We start from the raw sequence: 16,159 nt of genomic DNA, 5'->3' as shown, positions 1-16,159 counted from the left end.
TCCCTGTATTTCCTAAATTTTAATCTTTACAATGCTTCTCTGCCTAGCCATATCAGTGCTCATGGAACAAAACTCATAGCTCTTAGCATGGATCTCATCTTGGGAAAAGATAAAAAATATTTTTTGTGACTTGTACTATGTATTCTCAATTTTGAAAGGGATTGGAGACATATGAAAGAACAGAGGGTTCATTACAACTGCTAGAAAAAAATTGCATATGAGAAGGCTTATATCTCAACTCTTACAAGCAATGTGTTTGCCAAGAGAAGTAGCAATCATGCATTGTAGAGCTCACTCCTATGACATGTAACAAGGGAATCACTTTAAAAGACTGATATATATTAATTTAAGGTCGCCAAGGAATCAGCTATGTAATTCCTAAATGAAAAACTCAAGTCAGCCATCAGCCTTTTTTGGAGTTTAATTACAATAGGAGTAAGAAAGGAATTAGAGATAGAGAGAGAGAAAAAGGGAGAGAAGGGAATAAGGCTTAAATACCCATTCTGTTTAGGCTGGGCCAAAAGGCCCAAGCCCTTAGATAGCTGGGGCAAAGAAAAGAGATCAGTCCCTATTACTCACGTGTCCAAAATGGAGAAACAGTCTCAGAGGCCCCCACCTTCAGCTTCCTTCAGAGCAACCCTTCTCCGAGTCCACCGCAATCACCCTGACCAAAACTCCTCCCTCCCCTGGAGTCTTCAGACCCCCTATCTTTAAGGAAACCATCCAAGTTCCTCCCCTCAGTTCTCCCATCTACCAATCACTGTCCATCAATTTCCCTGTGCCAATGGAGGCTCTAGCTTAACCCAGGACCGCCCAGAGGTTTCTGGCTTTTGCACATGTCTGTTGAAGGTCATATTTTCAAATGATTAAATCTTTACTCCTTTGCTACAGCCCTTTCTAAATCCTGTTAACTTGAGTATGGTAGAGATTGGAATAATTAAATTTTGATCTAGGCTGCAGCCCTTACTCAATCCTGTTAGGACTGAATAGGGTGGAGATTGATTCCAAGTATCTCCATTGTATCAATTCTAAAATCAATCATGACTCAAAGAAATTCCTGTTCTATGCTTAAGCATAGGTCAAAGTCCTTTCCATTGTTCAGCAAAGGGTTTCTGTCCTAAAGTAATCTTAAGAAGGGAAGAGAAGGAACCTCCCATGCCAATGGGGTTCCCATTCCAATAGACTATCAGTAAGAAATTTTCCAAGTATGAAATAACCCAATGGTGAAATTTCCAACATTTATAAGTCTAAGGAAATTTGAGGTTTACAGACAAAGATAAGATCCAAAGGTAACAATAGAGCTGATATAACAGCAAAATATGTAACTAGATATGGTCCTTTACATGTACTGAACTTCTCTCTAGTTTAAAAGCACAATATCACACAAGATTACTATGAAGGGGAGGTTCAGTCATGGAAACAACAATTGGAAGCAAAATTAGTGAATGGGATCTGGATAGCTGAAGGAGTTCTACCCAAGATATTATACCAACATCTCTGCAATGTCATATACTCTGGAGGACATTATGGGGTTAAAGCACTGTTAGACTAAATAAACCGATTTTTAGTTGCTCCAGGGATACCTACACATGCAATAAGAGTGTGTCAGGCATATGACCTTTGCAGATGATTCAATCAAGGTCATTTCAAAAGCAAGGCATTAGGGGATAGACCACTAGCTTTCACACCCTTTGAATGCTTGCAAATAGATTACATCAACATGCCTAGTGATAGAGGATATAAGTATGCTTTACTAATTGTAGACAGATTAACCCAATGGACACAGGCATATCCAGCTAAAAAGAATAACACAGCCTTTGTGGGGAAGATACTCTTGAAGGAAATAATCCCCCAATATGGCATTCCAAGCAGTATGGACTCAAATAGAAGAACTCACTTTACAACTAAGATCTTACAAGAAATCTTTCAAAATCTGGACATAAAGGGGAATTTACATGCAATCTATCACCCAGAAAGTTCAGGACAGGTAGAGAGGATAAGCAGAGAATTAAAAACTGCAGTGGGAAAATTATGTGCACAAACACAACTAAAGTGGACAGAAGTTCTCCCATTTACACCATTCCACCTTAGAAAGAAGCCCAGAGGAGATCTGCACATATATCCATATGAGATACATAAAGCAAATAAGACAAACTTCATACAAAGTCTTACATGCACACAATCTGAATCAATCTTACACACATTCACACAATGGCAACTACTCTTACACACATGCACTCTCCTAGAGAAAGAAAAATCTACAATCAAAGTGAGATGGGAGTCAAAATGGGGTTAGCTATAAAAACAAAGAAATGCAGACCAGAGAAATCTTCCAGGAAACACCAGAAACTACAAATGGACATAAAGAACACAGAAAAGAACTGTAACCCAAGAACTGTATAGAAAAAATAACTTCTATAAAGTATGTCACATAAGATAAATCATTATACATATTAACATCATATTAGGGAAATACACACAACATGCACACGAATCCTGTATAAAAAGAAAGGAAAATAGATGCAATAGGTGAATAGGAGAAATTGGCAAGGACATAAGTATATGCATGCAACATTACACATTCAGAACATAAACATAATAACAAAGAGATTCAGGGACCTTTGTCTTAGATAAGCAAGGTCCAACATAATAATAATAATGTGTATTTTGTAAATAAAGTTCTTGCAGGACTCAAACAAGCAGAAAAAAACAATACTTTTTCTGTCTGGTTGACTCCAAAGCAGAACTCGTGTATATATACAACATGTATGTATCTATGTAATAAGTGTACAGTAAACATACATGTGAAGTCACTAACATATTAACACACTAATAAACTAACTTAAAGTAGGAATGAACTAACAAATTTTAACCCTTATTTTTTTTTTTTGGTTCCAGAATGTCTTTTTTTAAAAAATAACATTATTTTTTTATTTGGTCAATTTCAAACATTATTCCTTGGATACAAAAACCATTTTCTATTCCTCCCTCCCCTCTATCCACCCCTCCCATAGCCTATGTGCAATTCCACTGGGTATTACATGTGTCCTTGATATGAACCCTTTCCATGTTGTTGGTATTTGCACTAGGATGTTCATTTAGAGTCTAAATTCCCAATCATAATCCCTCAACCCCTGTAGTCAAGCAATTGTTTTTCTTTGGTGTTTTTACTCTCACAGGTTTTTCTCTGCATGTGGATAGTGACTTTTCTCATAGATCCCTCCAGATTGTTCATGGATATTGCATTGCCACTAATGGAGAAGTCCATTACAATCAATTGTACCACAGTGTATCAGTCTCTGTGTACATTTTTCTACTGGTTCTACTCCTTTCGCTCTGCATCAGTTCCTGAAGGTTGTTCCAGTTCCCATGGAATTCCTCCACTTTATTATTCCTTTGAGCACAATAGTATTCCATCACCAACATATACCACAATTTGTTAAGCCATTCCCCAATTGAAGGGCATCCCCTCATTTTCCAATTTTTTGCCACCACAAAGAGCGCAGCTATGAATATTCTTGTACAAGTCTTTTTCCTTATTATCTCATTGGGGTACAAGCCCAGCATTGCTATGGCTGGGTCAACAGGTAGACAATCTTTTATTGCCCTTTCGGCATAGTTCCAAATTGCCCTCCAGAATGGTTGGATCAATTCACAACTCCACCAGCAATGAATTAATGTCCGGACTTTGCTGATATGGCTGGGGATGTAGACTCTAAATGAACATCATAATGCAAATACCAAAAACATGGAAATGAGTTTGGATCAAGGACACATGTAATACCCAGTGGAATTTTTCATTGGTGATGGGAGTGGTGGCAGGAGGGGAGGGAGGAATAGAAAATGATTTTTGTATTCAAGGAATAATGTTTGAAATTAACCAAATAAAAAATAATGTTATAAAAAAGAAAAGAAAAGAAAAAAAAGAAAAAAACATTTAATGGGGGGAGTCACAAACACAATAAAAGTGAGAGACTGGAGTAGAATTTTATATACCTCAGCTAGGGTAAGAAAAAAAGAAGTTTATAAATCACAACTACATGCAAGGTAAAAAGGAAAATTGCCCTATTCAAAAGAGGTATGGAAGGAAATTACATCTTTACAAAAGGCGCCAGATGCAATGAAGCAATATTGGTACTAAAAATGTATGCTCCAAAAGGCACAGCATTCAAATCCCAAAAGGAGAAGTTACATGAGTTATAGGAGGAAATAGTAAAAGATTACTAGTGCAGAACTTCAACCTTCCCCTCTCAGAAACAGATAAATCCAAACAAAAAAAGTTAAAGATCTAAATAGAACTTTAGAAAATTTGATATGATTTATCTCTGAAGAAAACTGAAGATAGAAAGGAGTGTACTTTATTTCTCAGCAGTACATGACACCTTTACAAAATTAATCACATCCAAATGCATAAAAGCATAAATGCTAAATTCATCATTTTCTGATAACAATGCAATAAAATTACATTCAATATAGAACAACAGAAAAACTAACAATTAATTAGAAACTACATAATGTTTTTCTAAAGAATGAATGAGTCAAAGAACAAATAATAGAAGTAATTGACATTCTCATTAAAGAGAATGACAATGAAGAGACAACAAATTTATGTGATACAACCAATAATGTACATCTGTACATAGGGGGAAATGTAAACCTCTAAATGCTTATATCAATAACATAGAGAAAGAGTAGATCAATGAGTTGAGCATGCAACTAAAAAAATACACTAGAAAAAGAACAAAATAAAAATCCACGAGTAGGTTTTATGAAAATAAAATTAAAAAAAGACATGCACTATTGGTTAATTTAATTGTTTAAAAAAGAAAGAAGTCCAAATGACTAGTATCAAAAATGAAAAAAAAAGTTGTCACAATGAAGAAAAATATTCAAAATTCATCTGGACAAACAAAAGATCTAGAATATGAAGGTATTTAATGAAAAAAGAAAAAAAGGAAGACCCATCAGATCACTAATTATTTTAATGTAATTTTAATGTAATAATTATCAAAACAACCTGGTATTGGTTAAGAAATAAAGTAATGGATTAGTGAAATAGATTAAGTAATCAACATACAATAGTTATTGACCATATGAATTTAGTGTTCAATAAACTCAAAGATACTAGTTTTGGGGGGAAGAATTCACTATCTGACAAATCTGCTAGAAAAATTGTGGGGGAAATAAACATGAAGCAGACACTAGGCATAGGCTGATTCTATATATTAAACTTGTTCCATATACCAAAATAATGTTTAAAATAGATATTTGATATAGACATAAAGGGGGATATTATGAATAAATTATGGATATGGAATAGTTTCTCTCTCAGACTTCTGGAAAAAAGGTTTTTTTCATCTAATTGTGCAAGAGTAAACATTTGTATCTTCTTTGAAGGGAAGGCTTTGAAGTGAGGGCTTTAGACAAGATTAATGGATGTATATAGACCTGAAAGATTAATGGAGCAACACAAATTAGACATGATAATGGACGCATTTAAGTTGAAGTCACTGAAGTTCAATCACTCTGAGGTGGCAGACTGTTCTAAGATAGAGATAACATAGTTTAATGGAAAACTGATTACTGGCAATAGAACATATACTTCCATTGTCTTGAAAAAGAGTAGGCTTTTCCATGGGAAAAATTACCTATTCATATTTTTCAGGTTAGCAAATTCCTAGTCTCCACATAGACTTTTCCAGTAATGTCAAATTTTTTACCAGCATAACAATAAATAATAGGTCTAGGAAAAGAGGTATATAATCCTGATTATGCCAATTCATGTAATACTCTCTTTGAGAAGATTAAGAGATGTGGACCAGTTGAATGTGTTATATTTCCACTCTTAGAGGAGGCTGTGGATGATGAATCATATGAGTTTGTCAGTTTGTGAGGTGTAGTAGAGTTAAAACTGATTATGCATCCATATGGAGCCAGGACCACCAATATGGTAATATGGTGGAGAGGGGGGGAAGAGAGGGGGGAGGAAGTGTAGGAGGAGGGAAGAAGGGAGAAACAAACATTCAGAGACACAGAGGCTGAGGCAGAAATGTGGGATAGGCAATAATATATTTAAATCATTTCAGAACTAGCTACATGACTGCACCTAAAGTAATTTAAAAAACATTTTTTAAAAGAAAATAAAATATATGTTCTAAAATATTCCTAGAAACCCTTTTTGTGGTGGAGAAGAGCTAGAAACTGAAGAGATTCCCATTAGTTGGGAAATGACTGAACAAGGTGTAGTGTATGATTGTGATGAAATGTTATTGCACCATAAGAAATGACAAACAAGATGATCACCAAATCAACAACAACAACAAAGAAACCTGATTTATATTATGTGATACAAGTGACGAAAACCAGGAAAATACTGCATATAGGAACAACAATGATATACTATGACCAACTGTGAATGACTTACCAGTAATTTAAGAATGCAGGACAACTCCAGGACTTATGATGAACAAGTATATCCACTACCATCAAAGGATCACAATACAGTCCAAATATAGATTTAAGCATACCATGTGAATTTAATATAAATTGAACCCCTTTTCCCATTTAGAAAAAAAAAGTTTTAAAACAGCCCATTCTCTTTGACTGGGCACAAATGCACCCTATGGGAGGTCACCTGAGACCTCGAGGCTCCCTGGTTTCCCAAGAAATGTTTGTCTCTTGTTCCCAATGATCCTTGCTTTCTCAAAGACTAGCCTCTAACGTGGATTGAGGCCAAGTCTCTCCAAGCAGAGAAAACTGAGAAGGAGTGATTTCAATGGCATTATAAAAGAGGTGATTTAGAAAGCAAGAAGATCTTTTTCAGTTTTCCAACTTTTGACTCTCTCTTGATCTGGAGACTTTCCTGGTGGGGCAAATGGCATGTGGTCTTTGGCTGGGAAGCAGGTGGCCCTTTTGACTTGTATGAGAGGCAAACTCAGATTAGCCAGGTGTGGCTATGTGACTAGGCACTTTTTTTCTCTTTCGAACGTTTACTATGTAATAAATAATTATAAATTAATATTTTAATCCCAACAATAAAAATTCTTTACTTTTTACTCCATGAATTTTTATCTAGTGTAAGCAATATGTATCTTGTTTCACAATATGATCAACAAGGAAATGTTTATTTTATGATAATATGTACAAGCAATATCATATTACCTGCCTTCTTGAGGAAGAGGGAGAGTGGGAGAGAACATGGACAGCAAAATATAAAAAAAAATTCAGATTGTATAGACATGAAATATGGAAAAAAATTAAAATGAAAAATTATTAATATATTTTATATTACCTATATTTTGTGATTTATATACTTTCTTAATATTTTCTTAATTTCACAATATCTTTTCTATATGCACCCTTCTCTTTGTTTATAGCCTTTCTTTTGTTTTAAATTTTGAATTAATTTATTTAGTCAATTTAGAACATTATTCCTTGGTTACAAGAATCATATTATTTCCCTCCCTCCCCTTTCCCCACCATTCCCACAGCTGACATGCAATTTCATTGGGTATTACATGTGTCCTTGATCAGAATCAATTTCCATGTTGTTGGTGTTTGCATTAGGATATTCATTTAGAGTCTACATCCCCAGCCATATCCCCTTGACTGATGTATTCAAGCAGTTGTTTTTCTTCTGTGTTTCTACTCCCACAGTTTTTCTTTGAATGTGGATAGCATTTTTTCCTTGTAGATCCCTCCAAGTAGTTTAGGATCATGGCATTACCACTAATGGAGAAGTCCATTACATTCGATTATACCACAGTGTATCAGTCTCTGTGTACAATGTTCTCCTGGTTCTGCTCCTTTTGCTCTGCATCAATTCCTGGAGGTCATTCCAGTTTCCATGGAATTCCTCCACTTTATTATTCCTTTGAGCACAATAGTATTCCATCACCAACATATACCACAATTTGTTCAACCATTCCCCAATTGGAAGGCATCCCCTCATTTTCCAATTTTTTGCCACCACAAAGAGCGCAGCTATGAATATTCTTGTACAAATCTTTTTCCTTATTATCTCATTGGGGTACAAAACTAGCAGTGCTATTGCTAGATCAAAGGGCAGACAGTCTTTTAGGGTCCTTTGGGCATAGTTCCAAATTGCCTTCCAGAATGGTGTGAATCTTAACATTACTCAGACTTTACCTTGGAACATTATCTTAAGGTTATGATTAAGGTTATTCCCCATTTAAACAATGGAGGTACTTGATCAGGAATGTATTGGGAACTCTAACATTACTCCACCCATACTTAGGCATATTTAGGGGAAGATAAAGTTGTAAACTCCTTACTGAACAACAAAGGTACTTAACCCATACTTATAGTGAGGCAAAAGCCCTTAAGCTAGGACTAGTTTTAGATCTAATACAAAAGGGTGCTAAGTACCTATGAAGGTCAAATTAATCACTAAAAAGTCAGGTAACAAGGGGCAAGCTTAACAAAGAGGTGTGAAATACTTAGAAGATATAATCTACCCAGAGAAGGTAACAACTAAAAACTAAGAACGGGCTGTTCTAGGAAAAGTGTCTACTATGATTGGTAGACGTGAAAATTTAGGGGAGGTGACACGAGAGAAATTTCTCTTTTAAAGGAGCTGTCTGAAGCAGTTTAAGGGAGTTCGATTTAGTTCAGCTTTGGTAGCTGAATTGGAGGTCAGGAGTCAGAGGAGGCTGCTGGATCTCTGAACACTAGAATTTTGCTTGGAAAGATCTTGAAGTGAGTGATTAAAGACTGACTTAGTTTCTCTCTTAAAGAGAAAGGCCTAGGCCATTGGCCTAGGCCCTAACCTTTTCTTACCATTTCCTTTTACTCTGTCTTTTTCCCTTTCCTTAATTCCTTCATTTATATTAATTAAAATCTCCATAAAAACCAGCTGATTTGGGTATTTTTCATATTTGGGAATTTTTCCCATGGTAAAAACTTATTTTTTTATTTAAATCAAGGCACTAAAAATTATCTTTACCAAAGTGACCAAAACCTTACAGCTTGGGTATTTACAGATTTTCGCTGTCACAATGGTTGGATTAATTTACAACTCCACCAGCAATGCATTAATGTCCCAACTTTGCCACATCTCCAGCATTCATTACTTTCCATTGCTTTTATGTTAGCAAATCTGCTGGGTGTGAGGTGATACCTCAGAGTTGTTTTAATTTGCATCTCTCTGATTATAAGAGATTTAGAAAACTTTTTCATGTGCTTATTAATACTTTTGATTTTTTAAACTGAAAATTGCCAATTCATGTCTCTTACCTACTTATCAATTAAAGAATGGCTTGATTTGTTGAAAAATTGGTTTACTCTTTATACATTTGAGTAATTAGATATTTGTCAGAGGTTTTTGCTATGAAGATTGTTACCCAATTTGTTGCTTCCCTTCTAATTTTGATTGTAATGGTTTTGTTTTTACAAAAACTTTTAAATTTGATGTTATCAAAATTATTTATTTTACATTTTGTGATTTTTTTTCTAGCTCTTGTTTGGTTTTAAAATCTTTACTTTCCCAAAGATCTAACATGTATACTATTCTGTGTTCACCTAATTTGCTTATAGTTTCCTTCTTTATATTCAAGTCATTCACCCCTTCTGAGTTTATCTTGGTGTAGGGTCTGAGATGTTGATCCAAACATAATTTCTCCCATACTTTGTTCCAATTTCCCAAGCAGTTTTTAATCAAATAGTGGATTTTGGTCCCAAAAGCTGGGATTTTGGGCTTATCATAGACTATCTTGCTGAGGTTATTTAAACCCAGGTTTATTCCACTGATCCTCCCTTCTGTCTCTTAGCCAGTATCAAATTGTTTTGATGATCTCTGTTTTATAAAAGAGTTTGAGATCTGGAACTGCAAGGCCTCCTTCCTTTTCATTATTATTCATTATTTCCCTGGATATCCTTGATCTTTTGTTCTTCCAAATCAACTTTATGTTTTTTTCTAATTCAGTAAAAATGTTTTTTGGTAGTTTGATGGGTATGGCACTAAATAAGTTATTTAATTTTGGTAGGATTGCCATTTTTATTATGTTAACTCATCCTACCCATGAGCAGTCGATGTTTTTCTAATTGTTTAGATCTAGTTTTAATTGTGTGGAGAAGTTTTGTAGTTGTGTTCACATGTTTTCTTGGTAGATAGATTCCTAAGTATTTTATATTGACTAGGGTGATTCTAAATGGAATTTCTTTCTAATTCTTGCTGCTGAGATGTGTTGGAGATATAGAAATGTTGATGACTAATGTGGGTTTATTTTGTATCCTGCGACATTGCTAAAGTTGTCAATTATTTCGACTAGCTTTTTGGTTGATTCTCTGGGGTTCTTTAAGTAGACCATCATATCATCTGGAAAGATTGATTGCTTTGTCTCCTCATTGCCTATTTTAATACCTTCAACTTCTTTTCCTTCTCTAATTACTACAGCTAGTGTTTCTAGTACAATGTTAAATAAAAGAGGTTCTTTGACTTTCAATTTTATTAATTTCTCCTTTTATTTTTAGGATATCTAATTTAGTCTTCATCTGAGGATTTTAAATTTGTTGAATTTTTACTTTTTTGATGTGCATGTCCAATTCATTGACCTCTGCCCTCCCTAATTTGTTAATATATGAACTCAAGTATATACATTCCCCCCTGAGCACTGCTTTGAATGATTCCCATAGATTTTGAAAGCATGTCTCATCATTATCATTTTCCTCAATGAAATTATTAATTGTTTCAATGATTTGTTTTTTAACTAACTGGTTTTGGAGAATCACATTATTTAGTTCTGAATTAATTTTTGATTTGCCTCATTATGTACCCTTACTAATTATTATTTTTATTGCATTATGATCTGAAAAGGTTTTGTTTTATTATTTCTGCTTTTTTACTTGTTTTCCATGTTTTTATGCCCAAGTACACGTCAATCTTTGTGTATGTACCATGTGCTGCTGAAAAGAAGGTGTTTTCCTTTTTGTCCCTATTGATTTTTCTCCACATATCTATTATCTCTAATTTGTCTAAGATTCCATTCACATCTCTTACCTCTTTCTTATTTATATTTTGTTTTTTTTTTATCTAGATTTGATTGAGGAAGGTTCAGGTCTCCTACTAATATGGTTTTACTATTTATTTTATCCTTGAGCTACACTAGTTTCTCCTTTAGAAATTTGGATGCTATGCTATTTGGTGCACACATATTGAGTACTGACATTTCCTCATTGTTTATACTGCCTTTTATCAGGATGTAATTATCTTCCCTATCTCTTTTGACTAGATTTATTTTTTCTTTGACTTTGTCAGATATCATGATTACAACTCCTTCCTTATTTTTATCAGTTGATGCCCTATAGATTTGGCTACAGCCTCTTACTTTTATCCTATGCGTGTCTACCTTCCTCATGTGTGTTTCCTGTAGACAGCATTTGGTAGGGTTTTAGATTGTAATCCACTCTGATATTCGCTTGCATTTTATGGGTGAGTTTATTCCATTCACATTCAGATTTATGATAACTAGCTGTATATTTTCCAGCATTTTGATTTCTACACCTAGTGCTGCCTTTACTTTCACTATTTCCTTCTACACCAATGTTTGTTCTTAATCAGTCCCCCTAGTTCCCACCCTTATTTTACTTCCCTTTCTATACCCCTTCCTTCTTATTCCCCCCTTGTTTTCCTTACAATATTTTTAAACTACACCCTTACCCTCTCCCTCTGTTGTACTGCTTCTCTCCCCACCAGTCTGTTTGTTACACTTCTACTGCTCTATAGGGTGCAAATCAATTCTCTGTCCCAATGGATTTGATTGTTCTTCCCCCTTTGGGTCAATTTCAATGCATGTAAGTGTTGAGTATTTCCTATCGCCAACCTCTTTACCCTTCCAGTATATTGATGGTCTCCCCCCCTCCTTCCATAAGCTTTTTTGTGACATATAAATTTTAACCCCTTTTGTTTCTTTTCTCATTTCTTTTAGTATTAACCTCTTTTTTGCTCTACTTGTGTGTATATATATATATATATATATACACATATACATATATATGTATTTATGCATACATGTATCTGTATACATATTTATGTCTTGGCCTTTCATCCTATATGGTTTGTCATTTTTCCCTCTAAGTGTAATTCTTCTAGAAGCCCAGGTGATAATAACAACTTTTAAGAGTTACCAATGACCTCTTTTCTTATAGGGATACATATTATTTTAACTTTTTGGGTCTCTTAAAAAAAGAAGTTTGTTTTGTCTTGTTTTTCTTTTTTCCCCTCTTCCTTAATTACCTTTTGATGATTATCTTGAGGTCTATGCTTGGGCATCAAATTTTCTGTTCATGTCTGGTCTTTTCTTTACAAATGCTTAGAATTCTTTTATTTTGTTAAATGTCCATACTTTCCCTTGTAAGAACATAGTCAGTTTTGCTGGGTAATTGATTCTTGGTTGTAGACCTAGTACCTTACTTTGAGGAATATCAAAATACATGCCTTTCGGTCTTTTCATTGTAGATGCAGCCAGATCCAGTGTTATCCTCACTGTGATTCCGTGGTATCTGAATGACTTATTCTTAGCAGCTTGAAATATTTTTTCCTTTGTCTGATAGTTCTTGAATTTGGCTATAACATTCCTGGGTGTTGTCAGTTGGGGATTAAGTACATGAGGTGATCTGTGGATTCTTTCAATCTCCACTTGTTCTAGAATTCAGGGCAGTTTTCTTGGATAATTTCCTTTAGTATGATGTCCAGACTTTTTCTTTTGTCATGGACTTCTGGTAGACCAATGATTATTAAGTTGTCTCTCCTGGAACACTTTTCTAAATATTCTGTTTTGTGAATGAGGTGCTTCATATTTTCCTCGATTTTTTTATTCTTTTGATTTTGTTTTATAGTGTCCTGCTGCCTTGTGAAGTTGCTTACTTCTAGTTTTTGTATTCTGGATTTTAAAGACTGTATTTCTTCCTAGGCTTTTTGGGCATCCTTCTCCTTTTGGTCTGATTTACTTTGGATTCCATCTTTCATCTTCTCTGCCTCATCTTTAATTTTTTTTGCCTCATCTTTCATCTCCTTTTACTCATTTTCAAGCTGTTTAATTTTGACTTTCAAGACACTATTTTCTCTTTCCAGATGACTTATCTTGCTTTTTCAGTTTTTTTCCCAGTTTTCTTCAGCCTCTCTTAATTGTATTTTTAATTGTATTTTGAATTCTTCTAGTGCCTGTATCAAATTCTTTGGATTTTCTGTTATTTTGCTTGCTGTTCCCTCATCCTTTTCTTTTACACTTGCTCTTTGTTCTTTGCCTGTATAGAAGCTGTCAATTATAATTTATTTTTTTCTTTTTCTGTTTGCTCATATTTACTACTTCTTTACTCCCTGAAGTTGCCCGAGATTTTGCTCCTCTCTTTTTTTTGTGGTTGTAGACTTTTTTTTTTAGCCTTGACTCTTGTTGTTTGTCAGCAAATCTCTCAGTGCAGTCTGTGAGGGAGGAGTGTTGGATTTTGAGATTCCCTGCCTTTTGAAGACTTTGATGGCATTATGTCCACCTGGATTGATGGATGTGTTCTTAGACCAAAACCTCAGGAAAGGGGGGAAGGCAATATGGAGTGTCTCAGCTGCTGCAACTATGCCTCCTGCTCTTAGCTCTGTTTTTCTTCTCTAACTGCTTCCCTGCTGCCTGTGTTTGATGCTCTGATCCTGGCACAGCTTTGCCTGATAGGTCTTCCCTCCAGACCAGCACCTTTGTCTGCTTAGAGGTTCCAGCTTCCACTGGAGGCTTAGGGCTCTAGGTGGGGGATGTGTCCCAGGACCTTCCTTCTTCCTTCACCTTAAACTGGAGTGTTCTCGAATTTTGGCTTTTGGGGGTGTGCCTTTTGAGTTGAGTCAAGCAGGAGGGTTCTTTGCCTCTGTCTTGTAGTTAGGTTTGATTTTCAGTCTCCTAGGAACATTTTGAATGTAATCATTAAGGAAAGGATTTTAGAGGTCTGAACTTTTGCTGCCTCTATGCCGCCATCTTGACTCCACCTCCCACTGATTTACAGAGTTTCTACATTGGTGGAGGTTCTTATTCTTTTACTGAATCATTTCCATAGCCTGCTAGTTGTTCTTCCAGCCTCAAGTTTCTTCCCTGTCCAATTCATCTTCTTGTAAGTTTCCTATAACAGTGAATTTCCTAGAAATCTGAATTTGGTCCCCTTTTTCAATTAGCCTCTCATTAACTAATGAAATGTGTTATGCTTTCAAGCTAGTCTTAAGCAATAATTTAGTTTCTGTGAAAATAAAATTCACTGAAAATGATGTTGTTGTTGTTTTTATCAGTTATGGCCAGTTAGATATCATAGTGGGTAAAGTGCAGGGCTTAGTGTCAAGAAGACTCATTTTCCTGAGTTCAAATCTTACCCATATACTTAATAGCTATTTCACCTTGCATATGTCACTTAATCTTGTTTGCCTCCATTTCCTAATTTGTAAAATGAGCTGGAGAAATAAATGATAAACCATCCCAGTATCTTTGCCAAGAAAACCCCAAATTGGGCCATGGGAAGTTAGACATGACTGAACAATAAGAACCTGCAGATATTAACCAAAACTATGAATAAATTATACTCATCATATATATATATATATATATATATATACATATATATGTATATAGACACAATAGTGTTAGGAAAATTTTCTGTTACATATTAGTTTTAACTATCAGAAAAAATACTTGAAAAAACAGGTCTTTCAGAATTAATGTTCTAGGTCTAAGACCAGGTGCCAATAGGGGAAAGATATTTGAATTCTATCATTTACGTTTTATGTAAAAAGAATGTTTAGCCAATAAATTATATTTTGAGAGACATGAGAGAGATGCTTAAACAAAAGCCATGATGTACACTTTCTAAATGCATGACTTCAGTTTTCAAAGTTAGAAGTACTTTTTTCCCTCCTCTAAAAAGGGAACAAATAGTATTTTCAATTAAATGAAACTAGTAGTAACTATTTTTCAATCCAATTATAGTTGTTAAAGTTCTAAAAGGGAAACATCTGTTGAAATCTTGAATTGCTGCTTACTGACTGAGAACAGCAGGAGAGTTTGCAGTTAATCATCTGTACTCCTACAAAGAATCACTCCAGCCAATGTGAATTACAAGGGAGAGTTTCCTGAGTGATAAGGGATGCTACATAGTCTCCATCTGAAAAGCAGTAAAATTCACAGCAGGAAAAAAGGCAAAAGGCACTTAAACAAAAGGAGAGTAAGTTTTCAATAGTCACAATGGTAGCTTGGAGGTTTTTGTCAGTATCACTTTGGATCACACAAGAGGAATGCCTGCTGCAGAATGAGGTATCAGTATCAAATATAGTAAATAAATTAGTGGATTTACTGTATCTTAACAAGGTGTTAACTTGAGGAAACAGCAGGTTGTGTAAACCTTCTGCTTAATTCCTACGCGTTTATATGAAAAAGAAGCCAAATACATTTTCTTAGTTAAAAATCAACCTTAATTCAAGTCAAACAATTTAATTCAATTTAACATTGGTATCAAGTTAGTCAATTAGTCAATAAACTTTTATTAAATGCCTATTATGTGCCAAGTACTTTGCTAAATAACGAGAATACAAAAATTGTCAAAAATAGCCCCTGCCTTCAAGAAGCTCACAATCTAATAGTGGAGACAAGAAGCATGTAAATATATGCAAATAAGCTACATTCAGGAAAACTAAGAAATAATAAATGAGGGAAGACATAAAAATAAGAAGGAAGAATTTAAGAAGAGTTGGGAAAGGCTTCCTGTAGAAATATTTATTATGTGCCAGGAGCTGGAGACACACATATGCACACAAATACATACATGTACACACAAATCTAATCATAAAACTGTGAATGTAGAACTTGAAGGATCTATATGAGGTGCAGAAAAATTGCATGAATTTCATAGAAAGCAGGGAAGTCAGAACTCAAACTTGATCAACTGATTTCAAATGTAATGCTACTTCCACTATATCAACTTACAAAGGATTTGGATCTGAAAATACTCAAAACACTAGTAATGAATTTAAACTTTTAAATTCTTGGGCCAAATTGGAATTGTAGACATCACTGAGGGAAATTAAAAAGTGAATAATTTAATTTAAGTTATTATCAAATTACCACTTATATCTCTGCTAGACAAAACACTTTTGCAATGCTAATGATTTGCCTTCCTCTTT

This window comes from Monodelphis domestica, chromosome 2 (assembly GCF_027887165.1).
Source record: "Monodelphis domestica isolate mMonDom1 chromosome 2, mMonDom1.pri, whole genome shotgun sequence".
NCBI classification, from domain to species: domain Eukaryota; kingdom Metazoa; phylum Chordata; class Mammalia; order Didelphimorphia; family Didelphidae; genus Monodelphis; species Monodelphis domestica.
This window is presented reverse-complemented; position numbering follows the sequence as displayed.